The sequence below is a fragment of the Dendrobates tinctorius genome, unplaced genomic scaffold (genome assembly GCF_039654945.1).
Source record: "Dendrobates tinctorius isolate UK_male_01 unplaced genomic scaffold, ASM3965494v1 ptg000396l, whole genome shotgun sequence".
NCBI lineage: Eukaryota > Metazoa > Chordata > Amphibia > Anura > Dendrobatidae > Dendrobates > Dendrobates tinctorius.
The window spans coordinates 4,119,487-4,137,251 of NW_027362062.1; the positions used below are offsets into that span (position 1 = coordinate 4,119,487).

The 17,765-nt window shown below is 44.6% G+C and overlaps 1 protein-coding gene and 1 long non-coding RNA gene across 4 annotated transcripts in view; one reads left to right on the forward strand and one right to left on the reverse strand.

Moving 5' to 3' along the window:
- LOC141076256 (uncharacterized) overlaps positions 1-12,317 on the forward strand; it is a 114,635-nt gene extending 102,318 nt beyond the window's left edge. Inside the window, exon 3 of the long non-coding RNA XR_012227449.1 lies at positions 12,082-12,317. This is a non-coding gene — a long non-coding RNA (uncharacterized lncRNA). The remainder of the gene's footprint in view (positions 1-12,081) is intronic.
- Positions 1-16,213, reverse strand: part of RABGAP1L (RAB GTPase activating protein 1 like) — a 336,048-nt gene extending 319,835 nt beyond the window's left edge. The window contains exon 1 of one of the 3 annotated variants that reach the window (XM_073563613.1): positions 15,914-16,195. The gene's annotated coding sequence lies outside the window, so the exon portion shown is untranslated. Of the gene's footprint in view, positions 1-15,913 lie in introns of all 3 variants that reach the window. The other 2 variants (XM_073563612.1, XM_073563616.1) reach the window with 2 other exon arrangements.
- Between the last annotated feature and the right edge of the window lie 1,552 nt (positions 16,214-17,765).

Below are 17,765 nucleotides of genomic sequence, written 5' to 3' on the forward strand. Positions count from 1 at the left end.
TCAGACGTAAAAATCACTTTTGGGGAATCCCCAGAAATGATGATATAGAAGTAAAATAAACCCCCTTTATCCTCCAGAGAAAAACATCTAAGTCGATGGCTTCTGATGAGCGCAGGAACCACGTGCAGAATGACTAAACTTTTCCAATAGTTTGAACTTTTCCTCTAAACAGAGGCAAGAAAGAGACGCCAGTGGTTACATAACCAGAGGCCTTCACAGCATCCACCGTCAATCCGCAACCCGGCAAAATGAGACATCTGAACTATTTATAATGCCTGAAATTCAGTGGCAGGAAAGAGGAGGTTACTGAGAACAGTGACAGAACAATGGAAGGTTGACCGAGAAGCATTTCCCTGTAAAACAAACAACAATAGTAAATCAGAGCGTTAAAAATGTGTAGGGTGACTTGAGGACACTAGTGGACGAGCCGTAATAAAATCATGACATCTCCAATGGAAATCACCATCCAGAAAACTGATCGCTCTAGGTCTTCTCATCTATTTGGAAACGTTCACAGGTGGTGCGGGACATTGCAGCAGAAGCTAAGTGGACGTGATTTCACCAAATCTCATCCATATGTTTCTAAAAATATTTTCTGTAAGGCCAGGATTACACTATCGCGTGTGATGCGAGAAACTCGCACGAGTATCTCGCATCAACACCCGGCGCTGCTGCCGGCACTCAGGACCGGAGAAGCAGCTGCATAGAAATACATAGAACTACATGCAGCCACAGCTCTGGTCCTGAGTGCCGACGGCAGCGCCGGGTGTTGATGCGAGAGACTCGTGCCAGTTTCTCGCATCACACATGGCAGTGTGATCCCAGCCTAAAAGTTGATCTCCACTTGATGTCACGTAGAGTTGAGCAAAAGATTTTCAGGACCCTAGTTCAGTGGCCACATTGGTACCGATGCCACGGGTAGTAAAAGGTTTGCAGTTCTGTGGTCTGCCAGCTATGGAAAACCAATGTGGCCACGGAACCAGGGTCCTGTAAATCTTTTTGCACTTTGATCAAAATCATACATGTCTCTGATTTTTTCTGAGGACTACTCAGTCCGAAGAAAAAGAATTGAACATGTGCATAGCTCCATAGAATATCACAGGTTCAAATGCAGTCCGTGAAAACCACTCGTACGAGAAAACCATTTGGTCTGCGAAAAATGTGAATGACCCCTTATACTATCACAAGGATCAGTGTTATCCGTGAAAACTATAGATGGCACACGTACACGAAAATCGGATGTCTGAATGAGGCGTTAATCATTTGCCTGCTTCAGCTAATGTCTCCAGTTTTTCTGGGTTGTCCAAACAGTGGTACCTTTGTGGTGGTATCGGGTGAAAATTTGGTCTCAATGTGGATTATCTCTAGGTGATCCCTTGTAACATTAAGGATAAGGAGACATTCATGCTCCCAAATTTTTGATTCGCACTTACTGCATTATTTACAACATACAAATAACCCATTCAGAGATTAAGAGGACAGGGACTCTAATGCTGCCTACTGGAAGAAGCAATCCAAAAACCTAACATTGACCCTAAAGGACCTTGATACTTGACTTGAAATATAAACCCAATACACAATCTCCATTTGGAGACAGATGTTTCCTGGTTTTTGCCTCATCAGTACAAAGCAGGTGAACCAGTGGGCTGGGTAAGAAAGATCAAAGAGATAAAGTTTCTCTTTTTGTAGAGCACCAAGTTGGTCTAAGGAGAACTATGGGCCATGCAATGCCTGATAGGAAGACGCAGGAACTCCAATACCACCAATCCTAAAAGTCTATATCAAACACTTTTCTTGCTTTGAACAGATGAAGGGTAAAAACCCTGAAACAAGTGTCTGCAAATTGAGCTTCTGATTTGGCTTCCAATCCTAAATTATGTGGGATGGCTCTTTCAATATTGACTTCTGGGATCTCCACCTCCAATAGGCTGCATTAGAGTTCCCGTTTTCTGTCTCTGTGGATAGCCTATTTGTATATTTAAATTCCCAGGGGAGCATTGCATGGCCTATAAGCCTCCCTACACCAACATGGTGCTCGCCACAAAGAAAAACTTTACTCTTAAGACGCACAAGTGTTGTCTATGCATCCCCATTCGAGAGAAATTTCTTCTTTTCTTACCATGGAGATAAGGATTTTGCTCAATTTGTTTCTTAAGCTTTCTGCATGTCGCAATAATGCAAGGATTTTACCCCAAATTCCAGGAGTGTCTTCTTAGGTAGGTGTTATGGGTTTTTTTACAGCAAGGATAGCAAAGTCCGCATGTCAGCCTCTGCAACGCTGGGATACAGCAACTTCCTCCAATACATCACCATCAGTATCAAATTCAGTTTAACATTTCACAATTAGAGTAGTAATGTCAGTATATTACATTACTTCTCTGACACTGATCTTCAATTATACTCTGAAATTTCGTTCGGCATTCTGCAGGCTTCAAAGCTGAAATCCCCCAGCATTCCCTGCACACCGCCTTATCTGCTGCTTTGCATTGTAGTTCCAGGCAAGTTGCAATAATCCGATATAGTGAAATCTAACAGCATCATTGGAGTCAAAGCTGGAGATACCCGACAAGGGTCTGTGCACACCCTAGAACCAGAAAAAAGACCCCTACCAGCCATAAAGTTAAGGAACGTCCTATTTCTCACCCAGCTTTCCCAAACTTGGTGACAAATCTGCCAATATAAGTGAAAGCTGCATCCATCAATGCAAAACTAGGCAGATCCATCTTTGTTATGTGCCTGAAATTACTGCATCAGTGCAGAAATGGAGATCATTACTGGTCATTAACGGGTTCTCCTTAACTTCTTAAATGGGCAAAATTGAAAAATTCTTGTAAAAGCAAGGAATGTTGCCATTTTCCGCTCCGTTCTCAAGAACAAGGGGTTATTTTTATATGGGTTTTCCACTTTTAGAAAACGTTTCCTGTAAAGTAAATCTTGTAGTGCTCACCCTCCCTGGGTCCAGTGCTGCCTCCATTCCGGTCTCAGCGTTTTGGCTGCAGCAGTGACATCCCGTCAACAGCTGACATCCTCCTGCCGCAGGGATTCTGAGCTCAGAGGCCGATGCGAGCTGTTGACATTGCCGCTGTAGCCAAAACACTGCGGCAGAAGCAGCGGCCGAAAGCAAGCGCTGGACCCCGGAGGGTGAATACTACCGGATTTTGTTAATGCACATTACAGGAAACATTTTCTAAAAAATGGAAAATCCCTTTACTTTTATAGTTTACTGGTTGAGGTCTAAGTTACCAGCCACCACCACCGCAGTCTACCAGAAGTGGCCAGTTTCCTAGGGAAGGAAAGCTGTGCTTACAAGCTCTTGGCTGTACAGCTTGTAAGCGCTTCTCTGAAGCCGGCCCAATCGCTGGATCTTGGCAACTTCAGTGCCCCTAAGCTCCTCCAATGCTCCAGAGGCAAAACTGACCCTGCTTGAAGCATGGCAGAGCGCAAAAGCTACATACTTAGCTTCCCCGACAAACAAAGGTCAGGGGCCACCATGAACATTAGGTTTCTAGCGGGTTTTACTGACATTACTCTATGGATAACGGGGCTTAAAAGTCTTTTTACAAAAGATAAAATTGCCAAAACAAGAGTTAAATAGCCAGAGCACGGCAGGAGCTTGCGCCAGCACGGACATCAGCTAAGGATTTTTAAAAGATAGAAAAATTCTTTAAGAAAAGGATAAATGGAAATTTAACAACCTGATGCAAGAAGCTGACTCAGGGCTTCTACGTGCCGATTATTTTATTTTTCTAATTGCCAAGTCTGTAAGGCCTGTTTCACGCTTCCGTTTGTGACCATCAGTCAAGATCCACCGATTTGGAAAAAAAACGGATCCGCCATTTTTCCTCATAGACGTGCATTATCGGCGGATCTTGACGGATGGTCGTCCGTTTGATCCGTTTTTGTACGGATCCGCCAAGATTTTGGCGTCCGCTCAGCGGCCCGGACGGAGCATGTAACGTTTTTTTCCTGTCCGGATCCGCTATTTGCCGATTTAACCCATGTTTCTGTCTGGCTGCTGGACAAAATTCTCTCTCTCCCCCCCCCAGGCACGGTTCCTTTAAATTTTTACCTTCGGCGCATCCGTACATCCGCCGATCCGCTGTCCCCCGTTTCTGTCAGTCCGCCTGCGGATCCGTTTTCCACTAATATTGGCGGATTTTAACTGACAGAAAAAACTGAAGTGTGAAACAGGCCTAAGGAAGATTCTGTGTTAGAACACAAAGAAGAAAAGTCATGCAAAAAAAATAAAAAATTAAGAACTGAAAGAAACTGAGATTTACAAAACCTGGAGACCAGAAGATTGGACCAGGCACATTGCAGATGGTTGAGTCACCACAGTCTGTAGGATCTCAGCTGCTCAATGTGAGAATATATGGAATGAGTCTTCAGAAAAGGACAGGTTTTAACCAACATTTTATTTTTACGTTTTCGCTTCCCCCCCCCATAGTACTCATACAGTATATACTCAGGAAGTATGAGGCTAGTATTAAGCCTAGAGGCATGTGTCAAAATTGCAAATGTTATTTTTGCACAGGCTTAATAATTATTTGAGCAGCCACATGGACATTAGCAGCAGAAAACTGGCTCTGACCCTACTGACTTGTTTAGGAGCTACTCATGCTCTGATCTATCTGTGCACAAGTCATAGTAAAAAGTGGGAGGTGGTGAGCTGTGACATCATCAATTGTAATTGGTGGATCCATTGTTATTTAGTGTACATAGAGGCAGGGCTGTGGAGTCGGTAAGCCAAACCTCAGACTCTTCAATTCCCTTGACTCCGACTCCACAGCATTGGTCACTGCTGAGCATGTACCTAAAGTGCAGCACAGATTCATCTCCACTACTACTCCCCAGCCCCGGTCACTACTGAGCATGTGCATAAAGTGCAGCACAGATTCATCTCCACTACTACTCCACAGCACTGGTCAGTACTGAGCATGTACATAAAGTGCAGCACAGATTCATCTCCACTACTACTCCACAGCACTGGTCAGTACTGAGCATGTACATAAAGTGCAGCACAGATTCATCTCCACTACTACTCCACAGCCATGGTCACTACTGAGCATGTACATAAAGTGCAGCACAGATTCATCTCATCTACGACTCCACAGAAATGGTCACTACTGAGCATGTGCATAAAGTCCAGCACAGATTCATCTCCACTACTACTCCACAGCCCTGGTCACTACTGAACATGTGCATAAAGTACAGCACAGATTCATTTCCACTACTACTCCACAGCAATGGTCACTACTGAGCATGTACATAAAGTGCAGCACAGATTCATTTCCACTACTACTCCACAGCAATGGTCACTACTGAGCATGTACATAAAGTTCAGCACAGATTTATCTCCACTACTACTCCACAGCCCTGGTCACTACTGAACATGTGCATAAAGTGCAGCACAGATTCATTTCCACTACTACTCCACAGCAATGGTCACTACTGAGCATGTACATAAAGTGCAGCACAGATTCATTTCCACTACTACTCCACAGCAATGGTCACTACTGAGCATGTGCAAAAAGTGCAGCACAGATTCATCTCGCCTAAAAGCTGAGATCCTTAGATCAGGACAGACATTTATAGGACATTTCATAACTTTCCCAAATTATTATGAAAACATTTACAGTACATCCTGCAATGTAGTACCCAATTTAGGTATATATTTTAGGAGTCAGAGTCGGTCCATTTTATACCGACTCCACGACTCCAACTTCACCACCCACGCACTTTTAATGATGTTCCCGGGGTTGCACCGATGTCATTTAAATCCGCTTTGAAAAACCAGCGCTTGCGGAGAGCATCGTAGAGCCGCGCTTGCGCAGTGTGCACATTGCATCCCTAACAACGCATCGGTGACAGCTTAGATGCTAAAAGGAAATGACAATTTCCCTTTAAGAAAACTAGTGATGTGGAAAATAAAATGCCAGAAGTAAACGCCAGCACTCCCACCGATCAGCTGTTATCTGCTCTGGTGGCGGCCAAATGTACACAATTTGCAGATCCAAAACTGCAAGTTATTCCGTCATCGCTCCCAGGTACAGAGCCTCATTTTCTATTCAAGTGAATGGTCCAGAAACCTACAAATAAGTTGTCAATATACTAGTCCGGGACAGCGATACACCACAAGCAAGGGTGATCTCTGCACCAGGAACGCATAGGTGTCACTTCCCATGGACGGATGTTACGCACGATTTTTTAATCTACTATCAAAACTTTGACATTTTATCTCTGTCTGAGCCAGATCCATTCCTATATTTTCATCTGTTTTTCAGCAATGATGGTGGCATTGTCCCGCGCTCTGGAGAACTTGGCGAGTTGGCTTTTTCTTTCAACTCCTGGACAACTCCTTTAAACATTAAAGTAATTTTCCATAATTTATCTACTTAACCAGACATCCTAAAAAATACAGAAGAACATCGGCTCCTACAGCCGATCTATGGCACGTCGCATGCAGCCAGTACCCCCAGCGAGGCACTGAACTGGCTGACATGGATTGCAGGAGTCGAAGCTTGTTTTCTAAAAGGGTCAGTCCCATCTTACCTATCCCCAGGTGAGCATATGCTAATGGGTCTGAGCACCAGTACCCCCAAATCCTGTAAACAGGGCTCTGAACAGCAGCACTATAATGGTCTGGGAATGCTGCAGTCCCATGTGCAATGAATGGAGCAGGCAGACCCCCAGCCAACAGAAAGGTATTACTTATCCTTGCAGATTCCTGATGTAATACCCCCTAAAATTAGAGCTTTTTGGTAAGAATATGATGTATCATGGAGGCATCAATAGGAAGCACACAATCACCTAACGTGTTGGTTTAAGCCTATCGTGCAAAATGTAACAGCAGTGTGCATGCGGCCAAGGGGATACTTTGTAGACGGTGACTGCAGCGCTGCGGAATAGCAGAACCGGACTGTACGCTGCATGCGAGCTCAGCAGTTTGCAATGAAGCGTGCCGAGCAATATGTAAAGGGAGTTCTGTAAATGGATTATGAATGGAGGCTTTATCATCACTTTAATCAAAACGTAATGCAGAAGAATCAGATGGCAGGGACATCACTGTACAGCCGGGATATCGCCCTCCAGTCAGGAAGAAGATAATAGAATAGCAGCAATTGGAGCTCAGATAAAAGTGCCCTTCTGTAATGATGAGATCAGCTGGGCTGGGGCATACATTCAACTGCAGGAAGGGAACGCACGGCTGCAATCGCCATTCATACCGATATACTACAGCAGCAGAGCTGGATGCACACTTCATATTGCGGATGGTCGAATGCTCGTTAAACCAACAACCATTCTTTCCGACCTCACTCCCCACACGTGTGTCATGGTTTGAACAGGGTTCTTGCCCTGCACTCACAGGGTTAAGTGTTCGTGGCCTCTTTCTGGATCTGGGAGGGGTATTTATACTCACTCTTTACCAGGGTTCTCTGTCAGCTATACTGTTGTTCTGGTGTGTCTGACCCCTGGTGTGCGTGTATTCTGCGTTGCTTGTTTGCGTCCTGTGTATGACCCGGTCCGTTCCCTCACTCTGTACTCCGTTTCTCGTTTTGGCACTATTGTCTTTTCCGGTTCTGACCTCCTGGCTTGGCTTTCGTTACTCCGTTACAGTTTGTCCCTATTGTACCGTCTATTGCCCGTTCTGGTTTTCTGATCTATTGCTACGTCCTGACTATCCATTCTGTCTAACCCTTTGGTACTGTATTGCTATCTTGTGCTTTGACCCGGCTTGATCTGGTTTCTCTCTCTGTCTATGCCCCTTGGTTACATTGTCCAGTAGTTACCTTTCTAGTTTCCCTGCAGCTCCTGGCTCTGTGGTGCTGAGGCCACACCCCCAGCAGTCACATGCTTCAGGTCCTGTGAGCTTGGAGCATGCATTGTCACCACTGAGACCCCGCTCCACAGGTATCTTTGTGCACAGTCTTTGTACTCAGGACACGCACACTGGCTCAGTGAGCAAGTGCAGTGCGGTGTTCGTTCCTGACAACGTGAGTATGTGGCTGAGCAGTTGTTCTCAATGGGGAGAGGGTAGTAAGCCGCTGAAACCCCCAAACACACTGGATGATCGTCCGAGACATCAGAATTAAAAGTTATCCCTTTTGCGTAACTCACCAATCATTGAGGGTCCGAATGTTGGGACCCCCATTGCTTCAAAGCTCTTGATCCCCCAAAAAAGGGCTCTACTTACTGATGAGCGAACGTGCTTGGATAAGGTCTTATCAGCATGCTCGGGTGCTAACCCAGTGTATTCGGCGTGCTCAAAAAATATGTTCAAGTCCCTGCGGCTGCACGTATCGCGGCTGTTGGACAGGTGCAGCACATGCAGGGATTGTCTGTTTGTTAGGCAATCCTTGCATGTGACTTTCGAACAGCCGCGAGACATGCAGCTGCTGGGACTCAAACATTTTTTGAGCACGCCAAAGACACTGTTAGCACTCGAGCATACTCAGATAACACCTTATCCCAGCACATTAGCTCATCACTAGTTGCACCACCCTGAATAAAGTGGAGGAGCGCTGCACGGCCTCCACCCCAGTCACTGTCTATGAGACTGCTATAACAATCACCAGGTCTGGTATATGATAAGGGAGGTGAATGGGAGTCTACAAGTCTCTATACAACTTACATAGCCGTTGGCCGAACAGCTACAGGAGCTTCTCACAAAATTAAAATATCAAAAAGTTGATTTATTTCAGTTCTTCAATACAAAAAATGAAACTCATTCTATAGAGTCATTACAAAGAGTGATGTATTTCAAGTGTTTATTTCTGGTAATGTTGATGATTATGGCTTACAGCCAATGAAAAAGTCATTATCTCAGTAAATTAGAATAATTAACATAAAACACCTGCAGATGCTTCCTAAGTGTTTAAAAAGGTCCCATAGTCTGTTTCACTAGCTCCACAATCATGAGGAAGACTGCTGACTTGACAGATGTCCAAAAGGCAGTCATTGACACACTCCACAAGGAGGGGAAGCCACAAAAGGTCATTGCTGAAGAAGCCGGCTGTTCACAAAGTGGTGTATCCAAGCATATTAATGGAAAGCTGAGTGGAAGGAAAAGTGTGGTAGAAAAAGGTGCACAAGCAACCGGGATAACCGCAGCCTTGAAAGGATTGTTAAGAAAAGGCCATTCAACAATTTGGGTGAGATTCACAAGGAGTGGACAGCTGCTGGAGACATTGCTTCAAGAGCCACCACACACAGACGTATCCAGGACATGGGCTACAAATGTCGCATTCCTTATGTCAAGCCACTCATGATCAAAAGACAACGCCAGAAGCGTCTTACCTGGGCAAAGGAGAAAAAGAACAGGACTGTTGTCAGTGGTCCAAGGTGTTGTTTTCAGATTAAAGTAAATTTTGCATTTCATTTGGAAATCAAGGTCCCAGAGTCTGGAGGAAGAGTGGAGAGACCACAATCCAAGCTGCTGGAGGTCTAGTGTGAAGTTTCCACAATCAGTGATGGTTTGGGGAGCCATGTCATCTGCTGGTGTAGGTCCACTGTGTTTTATCAAGACCAAAGTCAGCGCAGCCGTCTACCAGGAAATTTTAGAGCACTTCATGCTTCCCTCTGCTGACAAGCTTTTTGGAGATGGAAATGTCATTCTCCTGCAGGACTTGGCCCCTGTCCACACTGCCAAATGTACCAATAGCTGGTTTACAAACAACAGTATCACTGTGCTCGATTGGCAGCAAACTCGCCTGACTTTAACTCCATGGAGAATCTATGCGGTATTGTCAAGAGGAAGATGAGACACCAGACCTAACAATGCAGACGAGCTGTAGGCTGCTATCAAATCAACCTGGGCTTCCATAACACCTCAGCAGTGCCACAGGCTGATCGCCTCCATGCCACGCTGCATTGATGCAGTAATTGATGGAAAAGGAGCCCCGACCAAGTACTGAGTGCAGTTACTGAACATACATTTCAGTAGGCCAACATTTTGGATTTTAAAATCATTTTCAAAGCCGGTGTTACAAAGTATTCTAATTTCCTGAGATAATGACTTTTGGGTTTTCATTGGCTGTAAGCCACAATCATCGACATTAACAGAAATAAACACGTGAAATAGATCGCTCTGTGTGTAATGACTCTATAAAATATACTAGTTTCACTTTTTGAATTGAAGAACTGAAATAAATTCACTGTTTGATGATATTCTAATTTTGTGAGAAGCACCTGTACACCTCCATATATACACAGGCACATTCAGCTCGGCCAAGCATGCATGTACATGCAAAGGTAAAGGGTGGGGGAGGGGTAAGTTGTTGCCAGACATCTTGGCAGTGTAGGAACGAAGTTTCTAGAATTCCAGCATGCCCAAGGCACCCCTGTTACATATAGGGTAGGCTCAGCCAACTTGCATGTACTGTGTATAGGTATATGTATAGTATGTATACTAAGTATAGGTACAATTATGGTATAATCAAACGTGGCAGATTGTGTTCCCAAAAACAAAACAAAAAATTAATAACACAGAATTTTTGCTAACAATTATTTGGGATGGAAAAAAAAGTTGCCCAGCCTACTTTTTTTTATTCGGGCTAAAAAACGGATAGAAGAAGGAGTAAAGGCCAACGTTGACCCTGACAAAGCCACTCTTGATACACATGGGACAGCTCCTTCCTCCCATTCTCCACTAGTTAGCGGATCTTTTGCCTTTATATATTTTTTCTGCATCAGGACATCTTTATTATCCCTTGCCTGTTGGTATATTAGCTTTACTGGTAGAGCTTGATATATTATTGGTGCATTTATTAGTTCTCAGTGGTTCTGCTGCTTTGGCATGCATCTCTTTCCTGGTGGTGCTTAACATATTATTGATGTGTTTATTGTTTCTCAGTGGTTCTGCTGCTTTGGCATGCATTTCTTTACTGGTGGTGCTAGATATATCATTGGTGCATTTATTTTTTCTTAGTGGTTCCGCTCCTTTGGCATGCATTTCTTTACTGGTGGTGCTTGATATATTATTAGTGCATTTATGGTTTCTCAATGGTTCCACTGCTTTGGCATGCATTTCTTTTTGGGTGGTGCTTAACATATTACTGGTGCATTTATTGTTTCTCAGTGGTTCCGCTGATTTGCCATGCATTTCTTTTCGGGTGGTGCTTCATATATTACTGGTGCATTTATGGTTTCTCAGTGGTTCCGCTGCTTTGGCATGCATTTCTTTACTGGTGGTGCTTGATATATTATTAGTGCATTTATGGTTTCTCAATGGTTCCACTGCTTTGGCATGCATTTCTTTTTGGGTGGTGCTTAACATATTACTGGTGCATTTATTGTTTCTCAGTGGTTCCGCTGATTTGCCATGCATTCTTTTCGGGTGGTGCTTAACATATTACTGGTGCATTTATTGTTTCTCAGTGTTTCTGCTGCCTTGCATTTCTTTGACCCATGCGAATCGTTTGGCCTATTCAGATGTCTGTGCTCTATCCGTGATTTTGATGGATTGAACACCTACCCGTTAAAGTCTATTGAGTTTTCAGATGTCCGTGTTTTTTGTGGACTGTGTCTGCAAAAAATCGTGCAGACATTTCCGACACAAATTAAAATTACCCTTCCAAGTCTAAGAGTCCATAAAAATCAAGGACAGCGCACGGATGGCGGCCATGTGCTACCTGTGATTAACACTGGGTAGAAGAAACTTTGCGTTTTTTCTTTCTTACGTGAAAAATCACTGATGAAACAGTGATTGGAAAAACTGACACTGACCAAACCCTGAGGAAAATTGGACCTTTTTTTTTTTTTTTTTTTAATACCATACCATGGACTTTGGCTTAGGATCTGCATTGTTATGTTCTGCTATTCTATTGTTTATTCACATTGCTTGTACAATGTAATTTACGCAATTCGGCCCTATTATGTGCCCTTAGGGATTGCGCGCTTGGACAGATGGCTTATTGTAGTCACATGCTTGCATGCTTTAGTACCTATTTGTACCTGTTAACTGGTTTTAATCAATTGTTTTAAGCCTAAAATGATTTATATAAAATCTAGAATACATTTTTTGCAATCCTCTTTTTCTATACACTTATATTCGGCTTTCGAACGCTCCTTTTTGATTCACAGGTCCGGCGCCCAAACTGTGCGCTCCCGATGCCGCTATATAATGCATCTTAAGGATGAACTGAAGATTACCCGGAATTAGGAGCTCACAGCGGGCTCCAGAAATTCCAGACGGCCTCGGCTACCTATGGACGGTCTCCTTGGCAAAGACCTGTTTAACAAAATTCCTAAAAAAAAAAAAAAAGATTTGGGGGAAAATTGAGTTTTCCTAAGAAATAAATTAAAAAGTTGCTTGGTTGTTTTTGTTTTTACATGCACTTTGCAAAATTGCTCATCTGATGGGAATAATGCTTTTAGGTTTTGGAACCAGCCGGCATCACTATACCAAAAGCCACTTAAGGGTTTTTGGTGATTCATTGAAAAGAGTAAAAATCTGAATGTTTTTACACATTATGTAAGTAGGGTATTAATGTGCAAATTGTTTTATGGACTTTCTGTACACTGAGATCAGCAAGAACTAAGCTACATCTGAACGTATCCACTATATGTCATCCAGATTGCATCAGTATCTCGTCATTATTGCATCCGGGATTCAGAGGGTCCATCTCATGTATTTTAGTTTCCAACATGGAGACAGTCTATTAGGGATACAATGGCTTCTAAGGATGCAATGTCATCCATAATATGCACATAATCTGGATACATGTAACATATATATATATGGAACATAGCGAAATGCGCGTTCCAACAGGGCTCCCTCCGGTTCCCGTGTCTCGATATATTCTATTACCATAAATGTTAAATTGGTCACCAAAAGTATAAGAACTGAAATTGTCTGCAGGAAATTTATAAAATAAAAAAAACAAAAAATTACTTAACTCTTAAGCCCCGTCCAGATTAGGCAAATGTCGGCTGAACGCGCCAAAATCGAAGCTATAATCTGTGTGGGAGACCCGAAAAAAATTGCTGATAAGGAAAATACCGTGTCAATCAGACACGTCTGATTTCGTATGGTCGATCCTTTTGTTCTTCTGGAGATAAATGACCAGCGGCGGGTTAGAGAACACAAGAGCACTTGCCTACGAGAGTCGGCCGAGATGGCCAAAGCATCGTTCAACCGACACCTATCTCATGTGTATGGCGGGTTTTTAATTTGCCCGCCGTGCCAGCACCAATGCTCTGGCAGTCCCTGACGGCCTTTTGCTTACTTTCCTGAAGTGATGACGTGCTATATACCCACACGACCACTGCAGACAATCACTGGCCCCAAAAGTGACATCTGCATGCATGGCACGTGATCGTCAGTGTCAGTCATTGACAGCATGCCATTGATTCAGCAAAGTAAGCCAAGTCCACTGGGGAAACCGTGGATCTGTCAATCACTGACCGCTGCGGAGATCCGCCTGTCCTCTCTCCCCCCGAGTCAGTGACTAGACAAGTATGCATTTCCAGGACAGGACCAGAAAACCTAGAGCAGTGGAGATGGGGTAAGTCTCAGAACAAAACCTGCCGGGGATGGCTGAGGGCGAGTAAAACTTATGAAAAACAAAATCTTTAGGCAGCCTGTGGCCTTAAAGGAGCTGCCCAGGTTTGGGCAGAAAGTGTCTGCAAACTTGTAAATCCTCACAGTGCGCACAGTCAGAAATCTCTGGTGCTGGCGATAATGTGACCGCAAGTATGAGATACGGTATGTATACTCTTGGTCACTTTCCTACTAGACGTGCGCACCCTCGCTCAATTGACTTGTATTTAGCAAGGTCATGCACGTCTAGTTGAATGTGTCTGGAAAATTCATAAGTCTAACTCTTCATGGACCCATTGATTTCAAGGGGTAAGTTTGATCTGTGAATCGGATGAAAAAATAACTAATCCCGTTTTTTTGTCTGTGGTCATTAAGTTAAAAAAAAGCCCCTTTAACATGTGAATGGGTACATGTTCAATCCGTGAAAAACATGAACAGAACGCGTATGTGAAAACTGGACGTCTGAAAGGGTCCTTATATTTTCGGGTGTTGTTCACACTGTTAATTTTCTGTGTTTTAATTCAACTCTTCTGCTCAGACAAAATTAAATGGTGTCTACACTTTAGTTTTTAACCTATGAGAAGCCTGCAGATCGGTGGCATCTCAGGACCCTGACCCGCACCCATCACATGTAGTAGCGCACACGTGACAAGTGTTTTGAGTGATTGGTCACTTGTGCGCCGTTTAGGAAGCTGCAACACTTGGCTCCCGCATGAGCACTCACACAGAGCGGTCTTACAGGCTCACAAAGCCCCCTAACTATAAGTGTGTGTTCATACTGAGTTTTTGGAGCAGAAACTCCAGACTTGTTTGTGTTCCAAAAATTCCTAAAGAAACTCATTAAGAACATGCCCTAAAGGTAGGTTCCAACGGCGTCGTAAAGATACTGTCAAAACCTCCAAGATTTCCAAGGCGGATCATTTTCCTGAAACATCTTCATTTTCTCGGTTGTTTGTTCCAGCGGTTCGGCAGTGTTTGCTCTATACAGCGGCCAGCTTCATTTAGAAGAATGAACATAGTACTTCTTTAACCAGGCCAAGGATTCTGAACCCTGAGGAGGTTAAAAAGAGGAAGTAACCCAAGATGGCACACGTGCACATAAGTGTTTATTTTTTTGCGCAATGGTTTCGCTGTGCTTCTTCAGGGGTAAATCTGCCTGAAAAAGATGTTGTATGCACATACCCAAATTAAATACGTCTTTGTGTTAGAAAACCGATGCAGAATATTGTTATTTATGTCCAGAACTGCACTGAATGCAGATACGTACAGAGCCTAAACCCTGGTGCAAAAGTCTTGTAGCTCCAAAATACTGGACTTCCTAAAAGAAATCTACAATTTTAAGACCACGGGTGACACCACCGACATCGATTAGCGTGTGTCTGTACGAGAAATCTGATTCAAGACCAGTGTCTACATCAAACCACTGCGGCACTATGTGCACCGGATGGCGGCACACAGCGATAAGTTATAATGGAGCCGGTCAAAAGTCCAGTAAGTTCCTCCTGACAAATCAATACAGCATTGCTGTGCACCTCAACAGGCAGCGATCATACTACACTGTATGTAGGAATAGTTACAGTATAATATATATATTTTATAGCGATATTTTCAGTAAAATTGTATTTTTTAAATATATATTTATTTAAAATAAATTATACTAAATATATTATATTATAATGTAAATTATACATTAAACAAATCTAACATACAGGAGGCACGAGTGTAGGTAATGCTGAAATATAGTAATAAACAGGATAAATCACCGCCACATTCCTACTAGACATCAGAAAACTAAAAGATCACGGCTGATAAAACCCGTCTGCGGGTAAAAAACCACAAGGGAAGACACGACACCGATACTGGCGTCTGCAGCGCCCGTACTCACTGCTCCGGGCATGTAATAACCCCTCTGCAATAAGCCGAGAGGTGACGCTCTACCCCACCCCGGTCCAATCCAGATGCCAGGGTGGCAGCGGGCCGGCCTGGAGAATGACTTTTGCCCTGTGCGGTCCAATAAGCGTCAGTAATGGACGAAGCTGCTGACAACTTCTGCCTCTGTGATGAGATGGAGGCAGCACATAGTTGTCAAGCAGACGCCCCCCATTACAGGACACCACTAAATTCACAGCGAGAAAACTAAAGTTGTGCAGTGAGGAGAGCCCACTGCTGGCAGTGACAGGCACCGGCTGGCTGCTGGCAGTGACAGGAGGCGGTGGGCACCTCTCCCAGGTCAGGTGGTGTAGACAGCGGACCAGAAAGAGGACTGCACCAAGCCACCCAGTCATAGCGCAGAGCGGCCGCCAGAGGGCGGAGCTGTGCTCACTGCCCATCCCGCATACGTTACCGTTATACCGGACACCCCTCTTCTCTTACCGGCAGCCGCCAGCTCGTGTCCTCGCCGCTTTATCCGCCCTCCACACAGGCTTCCTGCTCGCTCCTGAGTCCTGCGGGCCGTCCCAGGTTCCGTACCGCTCCGGTTCACTTTGTCCCCGGCCGCACGTTTGCAGTTACTAAGTCCCCCCTCCTTCCTTCCTTCACTCAGTTCTTCTCTCTCGTTCTTCTTCCCGTGTGCGCGGCCACGAGGCGCGCTCCCTTCCAACGACGTCAGCGCGAAGGAAGCAGGCGGGAGCGCGGCGCCTGAGGGAGGTGTCGGGAGCGCGCAACTGAGGGGAGGTGTCGGGAGCGCGCGCCTTCTTCTTCTCGGTGGCGGCTGCGCTCCTCACTGTGGCGGCTCTCAGGACGGGGAGGAGAGCTCATCTTGGTCATGTCATGTTCACAAATCACATTTACAATTTTATTACACAGACTTTTTCTCTGCAAATAAAAAAAGTGAGCTTTTTTTTCTTTCTTTTTTTTGCCCAATGTAATCCCCCCATTGTTTCCTCCTATTTCCATTCATGGTGCGAACAAAAACAAACAAAAAAAAACATTTCTGCGATCGTTTCATCGTTTGCACCATACTATTGTAGTGTAGGAACATTCACAATCGCCGTCAGCACCCGGCGTGCGGAGGAAAGCTATCAGGGTTGGACTGGCCCACCAGAGAACTGGAGAATCCTCCGGTGGGCCCTGGCTTCTCCTTCAGGAGAGTTCATAGTGCAAACCTTGCAGCTGCTATGGGGCTCTTGAGTTGGGGAGAAACATGGACCCTCAGAATCAAATCCTCTGGGAGGCCCACTGTTCTCCAGTCTGACGCTGAAAGCTATAGCCCCTGACTGGGGGCCCCACCGGGATTCTCTGGCGCCAGGAGCCGGGCATATTTCCAGCCACACTCTGACTAGACGTGCCGGCCTTGCTCAGTACAGTTGTACAGCGACTGTCTAGTCTGCATGTGCCTGTCTGCTCCCGACACCAGAGAAGCCTGACAGTGCGCTCACTGCACGATGTAATGATTCACAAGTCTGCAGTCATTCTGTGTTACTGCAGACTTGTGAATCCTCTCAGTGCACGCTCTTAGGATTCTCAGGAGCCGGGCATATTTCCAGCCACATTCAGACTAGAGGTGCCGGCCTTGCTCAATACAGACGTGTACAGCGGATGTCTAGTCTGCATGTGCCCGTCCGCTCCCGCCCGGCATCGGAGAATCCTGACAATGCGCACGCTGCACAATGTAATGATTCACAAGTCTGCAGTCACAGACAATCAGATACAAACCAGTCCAAGCGCACCAAAAATGAGGCCTGCTTCTGCACTGTAGTTTCCATAACAGAGGTTCTGCACATCGGGACAAGACTTCTCATGACAATGCGTATTGGAATGTTCCAAAGAAATCACATTTTGTGCCATGTTTAGGTTGTTTTTGTTGTTTTTTTTGGGGTTTTTTTGCACAAATTGTGACTTTTTGGTGTTCGGTTCATCCCAAAAACTGGAAAAAAACAAAAAAAACAAAAGCGTCTGTGTAGTCTGGTGCAGGATGTAACATTACACAGGATTCGTGGCTGATACAATATTTTGGTATCTTTCTGCAAAGAACTCTATGTAGTTACCCAAGTTTTTTTTTTCATAGGAAGAAAAAAGGTTTCTTAATCCGTGGCCCACTCAGTATAAAATACTCCATACAAGGCATTCTGGTGGTGTTTTGGGGTCAATGGTGTTTGCTCATGCTCTCGTCAGGCTGCTTTTCTCAGACATTTTACCTATTGGCTTCAATGTAAGAAAATAGTGATGAGCGAACATGCTGGGATAAGGTGTTATCTGAGCATGCTCAGGTGTTATCCGCATATGT